The 20981-nt window shown below is 40.7% G+C and overlaps 1 protein-coding gene across 5 annotated transcripts in view; it reads left to right on the forward strand.

The window, feature by feature from the left end:
- PEX5L (peroxisomal biogenesis factor 5 like) overlaps positions 1-20981 on the forward strand; it is a 218309-nt gene that overhangs the window by 131587 nt on the left and 65741 nt on the right. Inside the window, exon 1 of one of the 5 annotated variants that reach the window (XM_081954226.1) lies at positions 18032-18094. The exons of the other annotated variants lie outside the window; for them this stretch is intronic. The gene's annotated coding sequence lies outside the window, so the exon portion shown is untranslated. Of the gene's footprint in view, positions 1-18031; positions 18095-20981 lie in introns of those variants that run through there. 5 annotated transcript variants of the gene reach the window in all.

The raw sequence follows: 20981 nt of genomic DNA on the forward strand, positions 1-20981 counted from the left end.
AGTGCAAAAACTTTTTTTTTAAATTTGCCTCTTCAAAACCTTGGTGTGTCTCATACTCCGGTGCGTCTTATACTCTGAAAAATACGGTATATTAAACTGTATTAACTGTATTAAAGCAGCTGAGTCTTTTATCATCTTGGGTGATTGGCAGCGTCATCCTAGAAAGAGAAGGTGTTCATTGGAAGGTGAATACATTTGTGATAGAAGCAGCAGGCATGTCCTCCCACGCTCTGAATCACCTTTTTCCCCTTCTAATCTAGGTCGTTGCATAACTTTCCTCCCAAGCGCTTACACTACAGTGCGTTTGTACTCTGAGGTCATTCGGGGGAATGGGAGCTAAGAAACCAGCTCAAGCGATAATGTAGTCATTGGGAGCAGAAGATTGAAGAGCAGCAGAAGGCAAAGCGCTGGGAGAGTTCACACAACACCCCTTATCCAAATCAGTTAAAAAATGGGGTGAGGTCCCACTGGTTTAACAACTGGTTCGCTGAGCGCACGCTTTGTGCATGTGCTCCAGCTTTGCTCATGCACGCACCGGACGCACTATGCGTATCCATGCACAGTTTACAGAGAAATCACTTTCCGCATAACTGCTGGGGAGGAAAACAGCCTCTCTGCTGTGCCTATCAGCTGGGCTTCAGAAAAGGGAATAACGACTTGTCATTTAATGTTGCTTTTACATGCGTAGACTCAACTCACCCCATCTCAATTTCCAGTGATGCTTCTGGGCTCCACAAAGGCCTTACAAGCGTTAATAGAAAACGAAAATTGTGATTGCGGTGAAAGTTATCCTCTAGATTCAAAAGGCAAAACGAGATTTGGTGAGCATACAGACAGTCCTCAACTTATTCTGTGGGCATGGCTTAGTGGGCATGGCAGGGGAAGGATACTGCAAAATCTCCATTCCCACCCCACTCTGGAGCCAGCCAGAGGTGGCATTTGCCAGTTCTCTGAACTACTCGAAGTTTCTGCTACCGGTTCTCCAGAACCTGCTGAATTTTACCCATGCTTTGAAGAATGAGTCAATCCCCTCTTCTCTGTGACTCTTCCCCCAAGTACTGAAAGACAGTTATCATGTCCTCCCCCTCCTAAGTATTCTCCTTGAAAGACTAAACATAGCTAGCTCCCTCAACCATTCGTCATATGATTTAGCTTCCAGACCATCCATCCATCCATGCATCCATCCATTCATCCATCCATTCATCCTGTGGAACGGGCGCGCAATTTGGGCGTCCTTCTTGATGCCCGGCTGTCAATGGATGACCATGTGGCAGCCGTGGCAAGGGGGGCGTTCCACCAGGTTTGCCTGGTGCGCCAATTGCGCCCCCTACTGGACCGGGATGCCCTGCGCACGGTCACTCATGCGCTGGTGACGTCCCGCCTGGACTACTGCAATGCTCTCTACATGGGGCTGCCCTTGGGACGCGCCCGGAGACTGCAGTTAGTTCAGAACGCAGCCGCGCGGGCTGTGATGGGGAGTACTAGGTACTCCCACGTAACACCTCTCCTGCGCGAGCTGCACTGGCTGCCTGTGGTTTTTCGGGTGCGTTTCAAGGTCCTGATTACCATCTTTAAAGCGCTCCATGGCACAGGACCTAGTTACTTGCGGGATCGCATCCTCCCACACACATCCCTGCGGCCAATTCGCGCACACAGGGAGGGGCTTCTCCTGGTGCCGTCCACTAGGAAATGCCAGCGGGCGACACCAAGGAGTAGGGCCTTCTCTGTGATGGGCCCAACCCTCTGGAATGACCTCCTCCCCGACATCAGAACCACCACTGACTTCCGCTCCTTCCGGCAAAAATTGAAGACTCACCTGTTCCGATTAGCGGGCCTGGCATAATTACAACTGTTACCTCCTGGTAGACGTATTATTAACTGGTTATTTTAGGGGTATTGTTTTTAATTTAATTTGTGTGTTATTTTTAGGGGTTTTAAAATTATATTTATATATACTGGCTAACTGTACAGTTCTTTTTAACTCTATTTTTAACCTCCTCCATATTTAACTGTACATATTTAATTTTCCTATTTATTATATTGTGATGTATTCTTTGCATGGACTGTACACCGCCCCGAGTCCCTTTTGGGAGAGGGGGCGGTCTAGAAGCACAGTAAATAAATAAAATAAATAAATAAAATATAAGTTAATACAAGCCAAACATTATTATCCAATTAAAGATGGGGAGGAGGCCAGGATTGTGGGAGATGGGATCTCTTATTAATCATCCACTTCCACTGTAATTCTCTCCCATTGGAGCCCCAAGCTAATTGGTAGAAGTAGATCTTTAGGGTCTCCCAGAGAATCAGGGGTGTTAGACCTCAAACCAGTGGGCAAGATATTCCAGAGGGCAGGTGCTTATCACCTTTCTTGCTCTTCTCTGCACACTTTCCAGCATGCCAGCATGTGTGGCCTCACTAGTGTGATGAAAAGTGGTATTATCACTTCTCGTGATTTTGATGCTATCCATCTGTTGATACAACCCAGGACTACATTGGCTATTTTAGCACACTGCTGGCTCATATTTAAATAGTAGTCCACTAGGACCCTACCTCTCTTTCACAATTACTGCTGTAGAGACAGTAGTACTCCTATTCTGTACCTATGCATTTGTATATAATTTTATATAATATTTGTATATAATGTTTTTTAATAAAGCAGATTCAGTAGCTGCCTAGATATACAAAATCCGCAGCACACGAACTAGGCTATTGAATTAATTTTCATTTTCTGGGTTCAGCTAATTCACTGAGCCACATACACTAAACCCATAAACTCTATTTTGGGCTAAATCAAGGCTAACCCTGATCCAAATTAGCCTATGGTGTAAATGCAGCTGTGCAGCTGCTGGGTCTTTTAACTCACCTGATTAAGTCTATTGTACAAAAATAGCTAGTGAGTCATTCAATATGATGAATGTATGCTAGAAGGCAGATTAATTTTGTATACCTGTTTTTTTGAGAAAAGGCATTGGAAATTATCAGCTTTTCACTGAAGTGGGAGGTGGGGAGAAACATTATTGTATTCAGCTATAAAGCATAATGTAATTCTAGCATTAGAATCATTTTTGCTTCCACTTATGCAATATAATAAGCCAAATTAAATGTAAAATCATGATATTTATTGTTCTGGGTTAATGGTTAATGGCTTAATAAAGACTCAATTTTAATTTTTTTAAAAAGATGTAGCCAGTTTGGTGTAATGGTTAAGGCACCAGTCTAGAAACCAGGAGAGTTGGGAGTTCTAGTTCCACTTCAGTTGATTGAGTAACTTTGGGCCAATCACCAGGAGACTGTGAGTTCTAGTCCCACCTCAGTCGACTGGGTGACTTTGGGCCAATTACCAGAAGACTAACAACTTGTGGCCTCTTCACGAGGGCACCCAAAATGAGCTGCCTGAAGGAGCCATTTTACACACACACACACACACACACACAATTTCATTTTAAAAAACTTTACAAAGAAGTGCACAAAAGAATAGCAAACAAAACAAGAAACAAGAAAAATCAAACTAAGTACCCTGTTAAAACCTCCCCGGATAATAAGCCCAATCGGGCTTTTGAGCCCATGTGCTAAAATAAGTTCTCCACCCGAAAATAAGCCCTCCCCAAAACTATTGCAACACAGCAGCAGCCATGAGGTGACCACGCTCGCCGCCTCCTGCACCTCAAAAATAATAAGGCCAAGTGCTTATTTGGGGGGGGGGGGTCAAAAGAAAATAAGTCCCTGTGTTATTTTCAGGGAAACATGGTATATCTCATATATGTCAAGTAATGAACATTATAAGTAGTCCTTGACTAAGGACCACAGTTGAGGTCTACCTCTATGTCTGCATGCCCCACCTACTTTATACGGTATCACTCTACCCTGAAAATGTTACATGTGAATTCGCTAGGCTCTCTTTAATTCTACTGGTCATGAGAAAGTCCTTCGGGCTTTGCTGTGAGACCCCCATGTTAATCGTGTATATGTTCCTGGATTCTGGTCCAACAATTTAAGCTACACACCAAATGCTTTAACAACACGACTGAAAGAAACGTTTGAAGATATTTCTCTGTTCTCCAGGCATCAATGTTTCCAGCAATTTCTCAATATATCAAGAAACAGCCTTCAATGGCAAGAAATCCATTAAAGAGAGTGGAATGTGTATCAGATTATCCTAACAAAAAGGAAAATAATAATAATAATAAGAGGGGTTTTTTTTCTTTAAAAAGAGTATGAAATTTCTCATTCAGGAAAAAACAGATAGCCCTAAGATTAAAGACATTCTGAGATCAAAGGAAGAGACTCTGATACAGATCTTACTGTTTTAATGACATATATTGATTTCTTGACCACGGGGGTCTCATACCTAAAACCAATCGGTCTTGAATTACTGATTTCTTCCAGGAAATGTTAGTGATGTCAGCTAGAGTAGCATTTTCTGGTGCTGCCGTTATCTTAACAGTTTAAAAAAAAACAATGCAATACATTATTAAATAGGCTCAAAGGAGTGCAAACCAGGTTTCTTTTTAAAGGACACATATAATCAGAGATAGTATTCAGCCGGTTCTGGCAGGTTCTGGAGAACCAGTAGCAGACATTTTGAGTAGTTCAGAGAACCGGCAAATAGGCTGGCCCTGCCCCTGCCTCCCAGCTGATCTTCTTTTGTTGCCCTGAACAGGAGAACGAAGCTGGAAAGCAGGTTAGTGGGATGGGGAGGGAATAGGGATTTTGCAGCATCCTTCCCTTGCCACGCCCACCAAGCCACGCCTACCAGGCCATGCCACGCCCACCACACCACACCCACAGAACTGTTAGTAAAAAAAAATTGAATCCCACTACTGCATATAATGTGTTTGTGATGGTAATATTAAAAAGTGAAAGAATGGGAATAATGCTGAGTATAGTTCTTATTTTAGAATTGTGCAGTTTTCATGGGCTTTTTTTCTTCTTTCTGCATTGTTCCTGCCCTTTCATTTATACAACGTTTAAATCATCCCCAAGAATTAGACAGACTACAATATAAAGGAAAGATTTCAGATGATACTTTTAAATGTAAAAGTTTTTTTTAAAATCAGTTAAGACAAAATCCTAAAGGAATTTTTAATAGATACACACTCATCTTCCATCTCCTCATTTCCTCTTCATAAAACATTAATATTTGCTGCTACGCATCTGTATCTAAACCTTAAGAATTTGGAAAAAGCAGAAATACCTTCTGTTCATAGCTCTATCTCTCTCTTCTCAGACTATGAAAGATTTAAATATGATTGTAAATAAAGAGAATAAAAAGGATGGAGAAATAAATTCACAGGGTGTTATTCTCTGCTCATCTGGGTGTGGATTGTAGGTATGGTGCATGGGTCTTTTTGTTCTCTTTTTGGCTTTCTGATTATCTTTTTTGAAGAGTGTGTAAATGTTGTTTATGTCTATGAGCCTATTGATGGCCAATGCATCTTAACTGCCAGGCTTCCAGGAATCTCTGATGTTATTGGAATTAGCTTAGTCAAAATGAGTAAATATTTCAGACAAGTCCGAGGAAGGGAGGGAGAGAAGGGAGGAAGGAGGGGGGAAGGGAGGAAGAGAGGGAGCTTTGGTGCTGTCTCAGCTTGGTTGTTTTCTTTTTTTGAATATTTTTTTTTATTTTTAATTTTCAAAACAAACACAACATATCCTTCTCTACATACTGTAGAAGTGTATCAGTTGGTTACAAAAAGGCTTTCTTGCATCTCTTCCACAGTCAACAAACATAATTCATATTAACTAAAATATTTTAACTCAGATATTTATACATGTTACCATCATCATACCTCCATTTTCATTTGACTATAATTGTTTAAACATCCTTCATCATAAAATATACCAAGATTTAATACATAACCACATAGCGACATTTCATTTACTATTTCTAAAATCCTCCAATAACACTGAATCCTTATGTCCTATTCTAGCTAAACATCCATAATATTTAATAACAAAGTTTTCTAATCCTCCTTTCCAAATCACTGTTTACAATTTACTTCGTTTCCTTATGTTGTACCCATACCTGTATATACGTTGTTATCATGATCCCTCCTTTATTTAACTATATCCTGCATCATAACATTTCCCTCCTAATAATCAAGACTTAACTGTATCTAACTAAGTTCTTTTTTATTAACCTTTATATATAATCCAAAAGGATTTCTAATCTTCCTTTCATGGGTACCATTCAATATTCATATCCAATTATTACTTATCATAACACTACACATTGTATACATTATTATCATTATCAATTATTTATTTATCTATATATATTGTCATTAAATTTCACTAAGTCCGATTCTTGAATAAGTTAGAAGAACACCCACAGTAATGAAAGAGGAGAATTTTAGTCCATAGGTTACAAAGAATAATAAAAGAAAAAAAGTAGAAGAAAACTTAATCCATTCATTTTAAAAGGCTTGCATAAATTCCATCCATGAAGATAGCATTTAAAAAGTAAGATAACCCAATGTCCAAAACCATTCCAAATTTAATTCCGCTGCTTATTTCTTCTGTTCTCCAATTTAAATTAATTTTAATAGGCAGTCTCTTTTAAAATGGTAAAAATTCCTCACCAGCTAGAAACATTTTCTCTTTCCGTATCCTTTCATTTTGGAGCCGCCCCGACTTCATCAACCTAATGGCTGGATTTTTTGTCGCCGGCTTGAAGAACTTCTCTTGGATCGATCAGGGACTTTGTGATGTCCCTGAGATCAGCAAGATGTATTCTTCCTGTTCACCATCTCTGCGGGACGGTTTAGGTCCGTTTGGACCACCCAACAGCAAAAAATATTGACAGCAATCTCAGAGCATTGAGATTGCACGTCGTCTCGTCGCGACATTGGCTCCTCCTCAGCTTGGTTGTTTTCTTGATAATATTTCATTATCAAATTAGGTATCATCAGAGGGAGAGAGGGAGGGAGGGAGGGAGGGAGGAAGGAAGGAAGGAAGGAAGGAAGGAAGGAAGGAAGGAAGGAAGGAAGGAAGGAAGCTTTGATTCTGGGCTTGGTTGTTTTCTTGATAATGTTTCATTAACAAACTAGGTATCGTCGGCGGGAGGGAGGCTATAAAAAGAGCATAAAACTTTCTCAGCATACTAAAATCTTGCTGAAGGATTCAACCTTGGTTGAATATGAAGATACCTGTGAGAGTTTAGTTCTTTAAATGTGGTTCTGTCTAGATTATTTCTAAAGATTTGGGTGGGGAGACACAGTGCCTGGGATGTCAATTTACATCTTCAGGGATATTGTGAAAGCTATTCCAGATTTCCTAGGCATTTGAAATCTGTGATAGCATCCATAGGTCATTAGACCGGGTCTTAATAAATAAAATGGATAAATGTATATGCCACCCTTCTCTGAGTGCTCTCAACAATAGACCCACGAGTTGGGGGCACTCAAAAAGAATACATGAAGCTCACTTACTTCAAGATCACATGTAGGTTTCAAACTGTATTTTCTCAATCCCAGGCCAACATTTTAACAATTACCCTAGCCTGAGTTTTAGAGACTTTTATGTTCTTCAAAAGCCTGCAATTTAAAAAAAAATCAGGGGCTTCAATGTGAGATAGTTAAATTATTTTGCTTTCTGACGTCTTTGAAGGATTAAGTACTTTGGTTGAGTGACAAGCCCCATCTAATTGTCTTAGAGCTTTCAAATTAATTTTCTATAGCTGTAGTTTAATTAAAACCTCATTAAATAGTTCTTATAAGAACTGAATCTTCATCAAAACAGCTGCATAGGAAGACCAGTAACCAGAAAGGTGACATGTTACTACTAATAATGGATCAAGAGGGGATCAGGTGGTAGGTACAATAATGACTTCAGCAATTGGCCAGTGGCCAAATTCGAATGGATGACTGCACTTTTGCTGGTTCCTTGCTTGCTGGAAGGAATCTGGTTTAAATAAATCAAGGTAAGAAAAGGCAGGCATTTTTTTTCAAAATCAAGAGTGCATTCTTGGGAGTACTAAATTTTTGCTGGCCTGGCTGAGCAATTATACATGTAACATCTTTCTTTAAAAAGCTAAAATACACCATGAAAATGTTAGGAGAAATAAAACTAAATAAAACATGCAAAGTAGGTCTGTACTGAGGTTTACATCCAATCTCAGTGAAATATTTGTTTTTGCTTTGGGTTTTCTACCAAAGCAGTGATTTACAAATGCTAAATCTTTCAGATTTAATGGTCTGGTCTAATTTGTCTGATTTGGCTCTGCAACGAAACAAGACAGAAACAGACTTCAACGGATAATTAGAACTGCAGAAAAAACAATTGCTACCAACCTGCCTTCCATTGAGGACCTGTACACTGCACGAGTCTAAAAGATGGGCATAAAAATATCTCCAGACCCCTCACATCCTGGACATCAATTTTTCAATTTCTAACCTCAAAACGACGCTATAGGGCCCTGCACGCCAGAACAACTAGACACAAGGACAGTTTTTCCCCAAATGCCATCACTCTGCTTAACAACCAATTCCCACAACACTGTCAATAATTTACTAAGAATATATTACTATTATTCTTCTCTTCCTTCCTAGTATTTATCTCTCCCCCTTATGAATATACCGTATTTTTCGGACTATAAGACGCACCAAGATTTCAAAGAGGTAAGTAAGAAAAAAGTTTTTTGTCCTCCCCGGCCCCCAGGAACACTCTGCAGGCTTCAGCAGGGCTGGGGGAAGGCAAAAATGTCCCTGTTTCTCACCAAAAAATAATATTTTATTTTAAAAATAAAATAATAATAATTTCTCACTCTGCTGAAGCCTGCAGAGTGTTTCTGGGGGATGGGAGGAGGCAAAAACGCCCCTGTTTTTGAAAAAAACAGCCCATTTTTCACTCATTTTTTGCCAGTTTTTAACAAAACGTGGGCATTTTTCCCTTCCCACAGCCCTGCTGAAGCCTGCAGAGTGCTTCTGGGGGGTGGGGGAAGGCAAAAACTCCTGTTTTTGCAAAAAAAAAAAAAAGAGACCCGTTTTTCGTCTATTTTTCACAAAAATTGGATGCGGGGGCAGGGCTTCAGGAGGCCAAAAATGGCTGTATTGAGTGTATAAGATCCACCAACATTTCCACACTCTTTTAGGGGGGAAAAAGTGCGTCTAATACTCAAAAAAATATGGTAACCATATTGCTTGCGTCTTTCAAGTTATATTGTTTTTATTTGTTTCCTAGTACAATTTGATAGCTTATGAATAACCTTGACTATCAGTAAGTGTTGCATCTTTTTACTCTTGATGAATGTATTTTATTCTCCTTATGTACACTGAGAGCATATGCGGCAAAGACAAATTCCTTGTGTGTCCAATCATACTTGGCCAATAAAAAAATATATTCTATTCCATTCCGTTCCATTCTGTTCCATTCCATTCCGTTCTATTATATTTTATTCTACTCTACTCTATTCTATTCTATTATTACAAGAAACTAAGAATCACTTCATGTATGATTCCCCGCCCCCAATAGTGGCTATTAAGGACTAGGATGGGAGGTAATTTGAAATCTTGCTGTCAGATACTTTTTTCCAAGGGTTTCTCGGATGATGCTTGTCTCTTTTTCCTAGCTCAGGGAGCCAGTGTTTTCCAAACACACTTCTGTGATCATGTGACCAGCATGACTATATGCCGAGGAGCACAGAATGCTGTTACATTCCCATCCACATTCTATTAACTCATTGGGTGACTATAAGCCTACATAATTTCCTAAGCTGGCTATTGTGGGAATAAACTTTGACTTTATTATCTGGATAAAAGCCAAGAAGGGCGCAATAAAATTGCCTAATACTTGTGCTTCCTGGACATTTCAAAAATTTCAACCTTATAGCACTGAAGGGCACCTAGCCGGCAAAATCTGAGGTCATATTATCAAAGTTTATTTTAGCTTATAAATAAACCACTCCAGAAAGGCTGTGTTATATAGGAGAATAAATTAGTATTGGCAAACATTGTAGTTGGAGGTTTGCTACTGTGGGGAACAGAGAAAATCTAACCCATTTGTCAAGCATTGAGTTGGAACATCATATGAGGACAATGTCATATTCCCAGTATTTTGTAATGGGATCTGTTAAGTAAGTAAGCTCCCCATTAGGAGAGCGAGTGTGCAGAGAAGCATAATGAGAGTGGTATGCAAGAACACGCACAAACCAGCATACAGGGACACTGAATAGTATAAAATATAGTAGTTTACTAGGTGAAAATATAGAGGTATTCAGAATTCAGTTTACAGTCCAAGTCATACAAAGTTCAGTCAGTCAGTTATCAATGTTCTCAGTTAAGGAATGATCCTTAACTGAGTCTAGTATCAAATAAGCAGTTTAACACACAAAGTAGCTAACAGTAGCAAAAGCACAGTACCTCACAATACACCGATCAGTGTCTAACAGAGAGCAAACAGTCATTCTGGCTCCCTCTTATAGCTGCTTGAGGTAACAGCAACCAATCACATTACAGCAGTACTTAAAGCTACAGTACTATCCTCCTGGTTTATATATTGCTAACCCAACTGTTAGTTTACATTCCTGACAGGATTGATATATTAAACTACTGATCTTTAAAGCATCATTTACCTTAGTGCCTATTTGTGGCATTGTCCTATAGTTTTGATTTCGAAAAGAAAAGGCCACTTGCAAAATCCCAAACTAGGTTCCAGCAACATACTAGATTGAGCTAAAATTATTATTATTATTTTATGGGTAATTTACAATTGGTAATTTTGTGGGTAATCTACAAATGCAGGATCGCAGTGGTGCAGTGGCCAAGATGCTGAGCTTGTCAATCAGAAGATCGGCAGTTCAGCAGTTCAAATCCCTAGCACCACATAATGGAGAGAGCTCCCATGACTTGTCCCAGCTTCTGCCAACCTAGCAGTTCGAAACCACGTAAAAAATGCAAGAAGAAAAATAGAGACCACTTTGGTTGGCAAGTAATAGCACTCTGTGCACCATCGGCGTTTAGTCATGCCGGCCACATGGCCACAGAGACATCTTCAGACACCACTGGCTCTTCACACTTTTGTTGGCAGGGTGATGTCTCTGCTTTTTACTATGCTGTCTAGATTTGCCATAGCTTTCCTCCCCAGTAGCAAGCGTCTTTTAATTTCTTGGGTGCAGTTCCCGTCTGCGGTAATCTTCAAGACCAGGAAAAAAAAATCTGTCACTACCTCCATTTCTTCGCCAACTACGTATTTGCCAGGAATTGAGAGGGCTGAATGTCATGATCTTAGTTTTCTTAATATTGAGTTTCAAGCCAACTTTTGCACTCTCCTCCTTCACCCCCATCAAGAGGCTCTTTAGTTCCTCTTCAGATGTTTCAATGAATCATTTTGGTGACTACCTTTTGTGTTAGTTTATAATCAATTTATACAATCCTGTTGCACAAACTGAATATATGTTCTAGTCTTTCTTTTGCATTTCATCACTTTCTGAACTTTAGATCATTTGATGATTTTTCAATTCTGGCCTTGATTGCATTAGTTTGAATATTGCATAGCCAAAATCTAAGCTTTCGGTTTCTTTCTTTTTTCTTTTTAATGCTCCAACTGTAAGTCATTGCCAGGTTTTTTCTTTATCCACTTTGCCCTCATCGGCCATGAAAAGCTTTTCTTTGCCAGCATTCTGTTCATGTTTTTATTACGTTATTTCAATGTTCCCTTTTTGTTTCCTGCCCCAATTTTTAAACGTGCATCAATGGATTTTCCCAGCATCTTGATTTTAATCCTAGGAATTACCTTTCTTACGTCTACAGCTGGGTGAAAACTAGAGCATCAGACTTAGCTCTCAATGTTAGAATGAATTCTCTGAAAATAAATGAATTCTCTTGCCTGTGTCCTAGCGCAGCGTGCCAAAGAACCTTAGCAGGTTTCGGTTTTTGCATCCAGTGTGTTGATTTTAAAGGTTCCATATTACAAATTCATCTGCCAAGTTTTTTAAGGGGCTTCCTTTATGAAAAGAAAATAATATTACTCTCCCTTCATCCCAGAATATAACACTGGAAAGCTAAGTTGCTGTCACAACTAATAGATACCAAACTTTATTTTTTTAAAAAAAAACCAACTCTCTTCTCCCTAATTTGGAAGCAGTTAATACTTTTAATGACATTGTGACCATGCTACATATTATCAGTAGTATTATACTTTGGAACATGGGACGATAGATCGATTATTTACAGTGCTTATAATGAAATACCTGGCCTGATAACAGATAACAGCTAAACCATGGATCTCAAATTTGTGCCCTGGGCTGGGGGCAATTCTCCACAGATCACAACATATTAGGCAGTGAGAATGTTGGCTTGTAAACCCAGGGCACTAAGAACTGGGTAGAGCTGTAGGCTGGGAAGACATCCAGACAAAAGAGTGGGTCAGTCTCTGACCTCTATTGAACTTGATAGGCCTCCCAGCATCAGCAGGACCTGGTCAGACGGGCACACAATCAGTAAACCAAGGCTTGTCATGCATGGGCAGCAACACTGTCAGAGAATCCGTATCTGTTCCCACGCTCCATTACAGATGTTGCTTCTTAAGAAACACAGAATGAATAATGGGAAGTTGAGGTTTAACTATGGAAGATGGACCAGGAATCTAGGGTTGCCCAAGAAAAGGAAGCAGGCAAAAAGAAGACCAGGCCTGGCTACCCCACCACATGGGTTGCTCTGCTTTAAAACACTGTGTGACGTTTCCAAAAGATGACCTAATTAATTTACGAGCCTCGAGACAAAGTTCAAAATAACTGGCATAGGGCCTAGTTATCTGCGGGATCGTGTCCTGCCCCATACATCCCTGCGGCCCATTCGCTCACACAGAGAGGGTCTCCTCCGGGTGCCGTCCTCTAGAGATTGTCAGAGGGCAGTGCCCAGGAGTAGGTCCTTCTCTGTGGCGGGTCCTACCCTTTGGAATGACCTCCCCCCCAGACATTAGGACAACAACCGATCTCCGCTCCTTCCGCAGTAAACTGAAGACCCACCTGTTTCGGCTAGCCGGCCTGGCATAACTCGACAACTTTTCCACCCCTTGGTCAATTTTAATTGTTAATTTTAGTTTTAAACTTTTAATGTTATTGGGGTTTTAACCTTTTTGAGTATTGTAATTTATTTATTTATTTTTTACCTCCTCTGTATGACACTGTGCTGACTGTTGCTTGTGTACGTCGCCCCGAGTCCCTGTGGGGAGAGGGGGCGACTAATAAGTTCAAATAAATAAATTAATAAATAAATAAAAGAAATCCATTCATTTATTAGGATCAACATTCTGGCATGCTCTTCTGCGGAGGCGAAACTGACTTCCGCTTAATTGTGTTTGAACTTTACCCCTGTATCCCCTACCTTCTGTCTGTGTCATAAATCACATCCACCAACAAGGTGCTAAGGCAGGCTATGAACATGTACATTTCACACGCCAGCTGTAGGAATATGAGATCTGACTCTGGCCAAAGGTATGCATGGAAAGGGCGAGGAACGCAGCGGAGCTGTCAGTCTCTGGTAGCGCTAGGATGTGTATCTCGCTTCTCCACCACCCCCCGCCACCCCTCACTAAAGGGGCGGTGGGGAAGGGAACCAGGCAGGCTGCCTTTACCATTGGGGTGAGGTGGGCAGTGTTGGGCTGCGAGGCGCACCACTTACCTCTCCAGGTCTGTTGGATTCCTCGCCCTTTCATCCAGTGAAGCCCGAGTTGAGCTCATGAGGGTTTTTTTACAAGGGGATTCACTGGAGAAAAGGGCGAGGAACGCAACAGACCTGGAAAGGTAAGAGGCACACCTCGCTTCTCCCTCCTCCCCACCTGCCACCCCTCGCTAAAGGGACGGCAGGGAAGGGAACCAGGCAGGCTGCCTTTACCATTGGGGTGGGGTGAGTGGTGTTTTTTTATGCGAGAAGGAACAGGTGGGAGGGGGCAATCGCATTGCTGGCCAGCCGCTCTTTTTGTGGCAGGCTCTTTTTGTGCAGGAGGGAAGGGCGGGAGGTGGAAGCACTTTGCTTTGCCTGCTACTGTTTTTGCAATGGGCCCTCTTTTTGCCCCGCAAGCTGTACCGGTAGGTGGTACAGTGGTAATGGCAGGGACCGGTTGTGCATGCGTTTAAATAGTTGGGAGCGGGCTTATTTTCAGGGGAGGGCTTATTATGGCACATGCTCTGAAAAGCCCGATTGGGCTTATTAGCAGGACATGTCTTATTTTCAGGAAGACACGGTACCATTCTCCAATAGTAATGTCATAATAGCTGTGCTTTTCCCTCATGATATTAATACATGTTAATGATTAATACTCATCAAAATAAAAAAGTTACAGTAAACAACCTTAATAATAAAATTAATCTTTCTCTTGTCATTTTCAAAGTTCTAACTCCTGTTTCTCTCATCTAACCATCGATAGAACAGATCCCATACTTCAAAATAATCATTGTCTTCCTTTTCTTTAATTTCAAATGTTAGTTTATTCATTTCTGCACCAAAGGTTCGTGGTTTTGATGTGGCTTCTTTGGTTAAGCTGAGCTCTTTTGCATATCAAAAGGTTTGTCTGCAAGTCTCTCAGAAGGGACTAGTTTTTGGGAGAGTAAGTTCCCTAGTTTTTGTACATTCAGTAGTAGTTACAACAGGTTTTGATCATGCACTGGACACCAGTGGTAGGTTTCTAATTTTTTTCCTACTAGTTCACTTGTGCGCACGCACGAGAGCCTCCCGCCACCGCTACTACTGGTTTGCCCAATCCGGGCCGAACCAGCAGCAATCCACCTCTGCTGGACACGTGTAGGAACCTTTTCCAGGAATTGGGACTGATAAGAGGACCAATTAAATCAAAGTCATGCAGCAGCTTTATTTCATTAGAGAAGGAACGCATTGTGTAATGAAGGAGCTTCAAAGGGTTGCTTTACTTAAATCATTATTGAAGCAAAACTTTGCCACTTCCCTAGGCATTAATTTGGCAGGAAAAGAGTTGGATGTCAGTTTATTTCTACCACAAAGTGTCTTTTGAGTGTGTTTAAAAGTGGGGAAATTCCAAAGGACTTGTCATCATCTTGTTCCAGAGCCTGGCAAATAATAATTTTAGCACAGCGCATTAAGTTAGTTATTTTAAGCGAAGTGAGTTAAGATCATAGAAAAGGTATATTACAGCTTTCGCTCTGAGCTACACTTACAGTATAATAATATTTACATCTTGGTTGTAAAAGTCGGTCTCCTCTCTCCAGGCCTTTTGCTGGGAACTGCTATTTAAATAGGCGATGTTTGAATATTTTAGAGCACGCACACTTTTTACAAACCAGCTCCAGAAGTTCAGGCAAGATGAAAAGCATAGAAAAAGATCATAAGTGTGAAAAACGATCATAAGTCGCTTTTGGGGCGTTGTATCTTCAAACCGTCACTAAACGAATTGTCGTAAGTCGAGGACTAGCTGTATTTCAGCTTCATATTGTCTTGCACACTGTCTAGGTCAAGCCCAGTATGGAGAGTGACATGTTTATTTTGGATCTTAACAAAAAGTGGGTCCTCCCATAAGGCTGGAAAAGGACTACGTCCAATGGTTCAGTCAGCATTTATATTTTACTAGCTGGATACCCATCCTTCGCAATGAAACTATCTGATTGGGCTATGCAGGAGAAATTCTGTTCACAATCCATTGGCTCAGTGGTGGTCAGTGATTGAAACACATAAGGGAATATCAGTCCCGCTGCCTTGAGTCCGGAAGCAGTTCCATAGATGGATCCCTTTTTATGTTTCCATGTTTGTAGTCTATTTTATCTATTTCACTTGACTGTACACCGCCCCGAGTCCCTTTGGGGAGAGGGGGCGGTATAAAAATTGAAATAAAAGGTAAAGGTAAAAGGAAAGCGTAGACATTTTGGTGAGGTACTGACGTTCAGTACTGTAAGGAGCCCCAGACCGCTCCTGAGTGAAGGAGTGGGGTGTCTGCCAGTTTGAACTGAGGTAACAGAATGTAAGGCAACTGGTAGTTGGAACAGAGTTCTTTTCAGGTGGGGAGGGGGAGTAGAACTCCATAGCATCGGAGAGAGTGAATTACTGTATAACAAATACTGATGATCTGATGGTCATTTCAAAAAATCCTTTCTTAGCGAACACTAGAAGCCAAGAGGAACATACGTGCCAAATGTTAAGTTTGTCAGCTTTACAATTCTGGAGATTTCGTGATGAATGAATGGTGTTTGCCTTTTATATAGATAAATAGATAGATTAGTTACGTCAGTAAGGAAATACAAGTTGATTACAGAGAAAACGCATATTATCTGTAAAACAAAGCAGTTACCAAAATATCCTCATCTTGTTAATGGACATAAGCTGTGTCAGCAAACTTTATTTAGAGAAGCTCATATGTTTTCCAGGTGCTTTTCAAAGGAGGCCAGAGCTGTTTCCTCTAAGGCAGGGCTGTCTAATGCAGGCTGAATGCGTCACATGCTGACCACTGCCACACCCAGTTTAGCGAAGGGGGGGAGGGGAAAGGCGCGATACATCATGAGACGCCGCCATGACAATACGAGTTTGACACCCCTGCTCTAAGGCTATCTGACCATTCCTCAGACATCCATCCTCCAATTCACAATTTAAAATAGAAACTTTTATGGAAATTACTTAGGTCACCTGCCCTACTATATTTTCCCATTTTCAGATTTTGTGTACCAGGGAAATCGTATTTTTATCGTATTGCTCTTCTTTTTTTATTATGCATTTTATGTAAAAGATTTCTGATCAAAAGTATGTCTGGTTGATTTTCTTACGACTGACTCCCAGATATTTCTATTGAAGAATCACTAAAAAAATATTATAGAAATAAAATGATAGAAAACCCATTTTCACAAAAAGGTTTTCTTTTATTTTGGAGATACGATAAATGTTCCATGACTGTTTGGTTAAAGTACTTTTTCTCCCAGTCCTAATAAAAACTGTAACGGCTTTCTAAAGACACATCTTAAGCACAACAGCCTTGCCAAAGAATCTCAGTGAATTTTGCTATAATAAAAACAGAATATAGGAGAGTCCTAAGAAAGGTTCTTTGCAGCAAATTCCCTTTATTAATTATGTGTTATGTTAAAAAAAAATCTACTTCACTTTTTAGAACTTGCACCTGCTGCCATTAATTGCAGGCATTAATCACTCTAAAATTTCAATTGCCATTCTCAGATCTTTTTGATTTGCTGTTACATGCAGAAACTGGGGGAAATTTTGAAGCTGACTATGTTCTGTTGGGACCCCGTGGCTCAGTGGCTAAGACGTTGAGCTTGTCGATCAGAAACGTCGGCAGTTCAGTGGTTCAAATCCCTAGCGCCATGTAACGGAGTGAGCTCCTAATCTATTTGTCCCAGCTTCTGCCAACTTAGCAGTTTGAAAGCATGTAAAAATGCAAGTAGAAAACTATGAACCACCTTTGGTGGAAGGTTAACTGCGTTCTGTGTGCCTTCGGCGTTTAGTCATGCCAGTCACATGACCACGGAGACGTCTTCAGACAGCACTGGCTCTGTGGCTTTGAAATGGAGATGAGCACCGACCCTTAGAGTCGGAAACGACCAGCACATATGTTTGAGGGGAACCTTTACCTATGTTCTATGTCATAGTACCCTGTTTTTCCAGCCCTTTCCTCGATACAACCTCTGCAGTGTTCTCAAGCAAAAATAACAGGAATTGTGGATTATCCTTGTGTGGGACAAATATAATGTTGTGGTGTTATTACAGCTACCCAATGGATTAATGATGATGACTGATTGATTCACAAGGACTAATATGAGTCTCATGACTGTTTTCAGCCAGGAAAGGAGCATGTTTGAAGCTGATTATGGTTCTATGTTATAGCACCCTATTTTTCCAGCCTTTTCGCCATCCAACACACCTTCTGTGAGGATTTTGCAGTCTTCTACAGCGGAATATAACAGGAATGGTGGATTATCCTTGTGGAACAAACAAATAGAATGTTATGGTATCATGATGATTACAGCCATCCAGTGGATTAATGATAATGATGATTGATTGATTGATTGATTGATTGACAGATTAACAAGCACTAATATGAGTATCGTGACTGTTTTCAGGCAGTAGGTGAAACCTTGAAGAAAAAGTGGCTGTGGCTTCAGAAATGCAAGCTCATCTTTACCTTGGTGGGTTTTTTTTCTCCTCCTGTGCCGGACATTTCAAAAGCATCGCATGTTTTCTAATGCATCTTTTCCGACTGACGAAACTTGCTTTTATTCCAACCTTCAGCACGAAAGGCGTGCGCTCTTTTGCCAAAAAAAAAAAAAGCATGTTATTTACCGCTAGTGCAACAACAGCCCCATTTATATATACTGTATATATTTATCGCATCCAAGGGTACTGCCACAGAGTGAATCATACATAAAACTCTGCACATTTGGCCAGATAATTTTTTGTTGACGCTTAGCAAACAGAATGTGCTTTTCATCGGATAAAATACCATATCCCGATTACAATTCACAATACTGTGCATTTTGCAGTTTGGGTATAAACAGAAGTGTGCAAAGGGAAGAAGCATGTTTAGATTTGATGTATTTTATATGAGCATGCTTTGGACATGACTGGAGATTCTTGTATATTGTTTCAAAATGTTACGTTGGACACCAGTGTTATTCAGAACTGGGTTTCCTCGATGGAACTTTATAAGCAACAAACAAAATTGTATTGTTATTTTATTTATACTATCAAGCAGACTCCGATTGACTTGGATGGAATGAAACAACATTGCCTTAAAATCTGATATATAGATGTTGCTAATAAAGATACAGGTGCCACATTTGTGGCTTTTCATGTTTTTACTTCCAATGAAGTTCTACATCATAATTCCTGCTTAGAAAAATAAGCAGATGAAATAATGGGAATAAGCAGAACCTAAGATGTATATAAGGGTGGCTTAGTGCTCTCTGAGCTTGCCTGTTTTCCTGAAGATGTTTCAATACTGTACTGATGATGTTATTGTTCTGACCCAGGCTTCCTTAAAAAGCCAAAAGCAGAGTCTTGGTCCTGGCAAAACCCCTTTTATTTGCACGACTGTGATTTCCTTTCGTTCACAGTCCACAAGGCTTAGCAAACAGTCTTTCAGAAGAATGTTTATCAACACGAACCTTATCTCGTTTGGAGAACTGCCAAATAACTAGTATCCAAACTCAGGGCAAGGCAAAACGTGGTCCACAGTCTCTTATAGTCACAAACAGAACTTTCCATTCTTGAAACGACCAAATGAACGAATTGTTTCCTGAAAAAGCCCACTCCCCTTTCGCTCCTCTTTTGTTTCCTATGGGAGGGGTCAATTACCTGCAAGATGTGACTTTACTCCCAAGTCAACCCTGCTTTCTTAGTTAGTCTTGTCTTCTGGCAGCTCTGCACATGCGCACACTGGGAAAAGGCTCCAGCTGTTCCTCTGCCTCACTGCTCTCTGCCTCCACTCTGCCTCACACTGCCCTCTCTGCCTCCAACGCAGAGTCCTCATCTGAGTCTTCCTCAGCCCCCAGGACTGGCCCATGTTCCTCCCCAACCTCCTCACTGTCCAACTCTGCTGCCAGCTCCGCAGGCCACCAGCGGGCCACAATAGTTACATAATTTGGTCATGAAACATCTGCAACAAAACAGCCAACTTCAGAGAGCACCAAGAATCCCTCATTTCAACCCTGAGTGGCAAATATTCTCCTTTATTGATAGCTGATATCAAAGAACCCATTATAGCCCTATCAGGAGGATAGAAGGATAGTTATAATTCAAGTCACTGAAGTGGATATTGCTGTCTCCATGCAAAGAATAACTCAAGCATAGTAGTCAACACTTAGCATCGCTAAGCTATTACCTTAATCTTTGGCTCCCGTTGACTTCAGGTAGTCTTCGACTTAAAATCATTCACTTAGCAACTGTTCAGAATTGCCACAGCAATTGAAAAAAGTAACCTGCAACTTGTGTTCTCACATTTACAACCGTCACAGCATCTGCACAGTCACATGATCAAAATTCAGGCAGTTGAAATGTAATCATGGCCTTTCTAAATTGAGGACTACCTGCAGGCAGCTTTGACCTGATATTAGGGTGATCATAATTGCATTTTATCATAAATCAGGAGAACATCTGATCAACATTGCCAGGTTACTGGAGAGGACCTCATCACATATGAACAGCACAATTATACATTCAAAGAAACGCCAGAGACCTACACGGTTTTACAACAAAGTTGTAATAGTGTTTGATTGATGCAGGACCTCTCCAAAAGATACTTTTCTGTTGTAAGCAAGAAAGGCAGAATTGAAATTCTGCCATATTGAACTAAAATGGTTTATGACCATTTAGTTTTCCAGCAAGCCGGCCTGGCCTGTTAATTTTATTTAATTTTTAAAATGTGAGTGTTATATAAATTGGATTTGTTTTTTGGACTGTTTCTGATTTCCTTTTAACTTTTGTACTATGTGTTTTTTAATGCTGTACTCAGCCCTGAGTCCTTGGGAGAAGGGCGGCATATAAATCTAATAAATCCAATCCAATCCAATCCAATGACGTCAGCAAGATAATTGTTTAAAAATGAAGGTTTTTTATTATAGTCATGCTGGGCAGCTGAAAACAATGGGTCATCATTGGCCTCAGGTATCAAAGCCAGTTTGAAGGGGGATAAAATTCCTGTCATCAGTATGGTTTTTCCCAGAGAAGTTCCTTGGTCCCTGCTATCTTTACTTTTCTTTAAAAAATGAATTTTAGAATTGCTTTGTCCCCTGAGGCAACACATATTGTATCTGCGTTTTGTTAATTGTGTTTTAAAGAAGGGAGTCATTGCATTCACCAGAGCAGGGGTCCCCAACCCCCAGGCTGCGGCCTAGTACCAGGCCGTAGCCTATTCAAAACCAGGCCGCGCGAGTAGCGGGCTGGAATGCACACACGCGCAGCTCAACTTGCTCACTCGCGCAGTCCAGTTCCCTTCCACTCTCCCCCCCCAAGAGCTGCAAATATTGGGGACTGCTGCTTTAGAGAGAGCTAAATTAATTTCTCCTTCTCTCTCTC

The sequence above is a fragment of the Natrix helvetica genome, assembly GCF_964273705.1.
Source record: "Natrix helvetica genome assembly, chromosome: 5".
In the NCBI taxonomy this organism is placed as follows: domain Eukaryota; kingdom Metazoa; phylum Chordata; class Lepidosauria; order Squamata; family Natricidae; genus Natrix; species Natrix helvetica.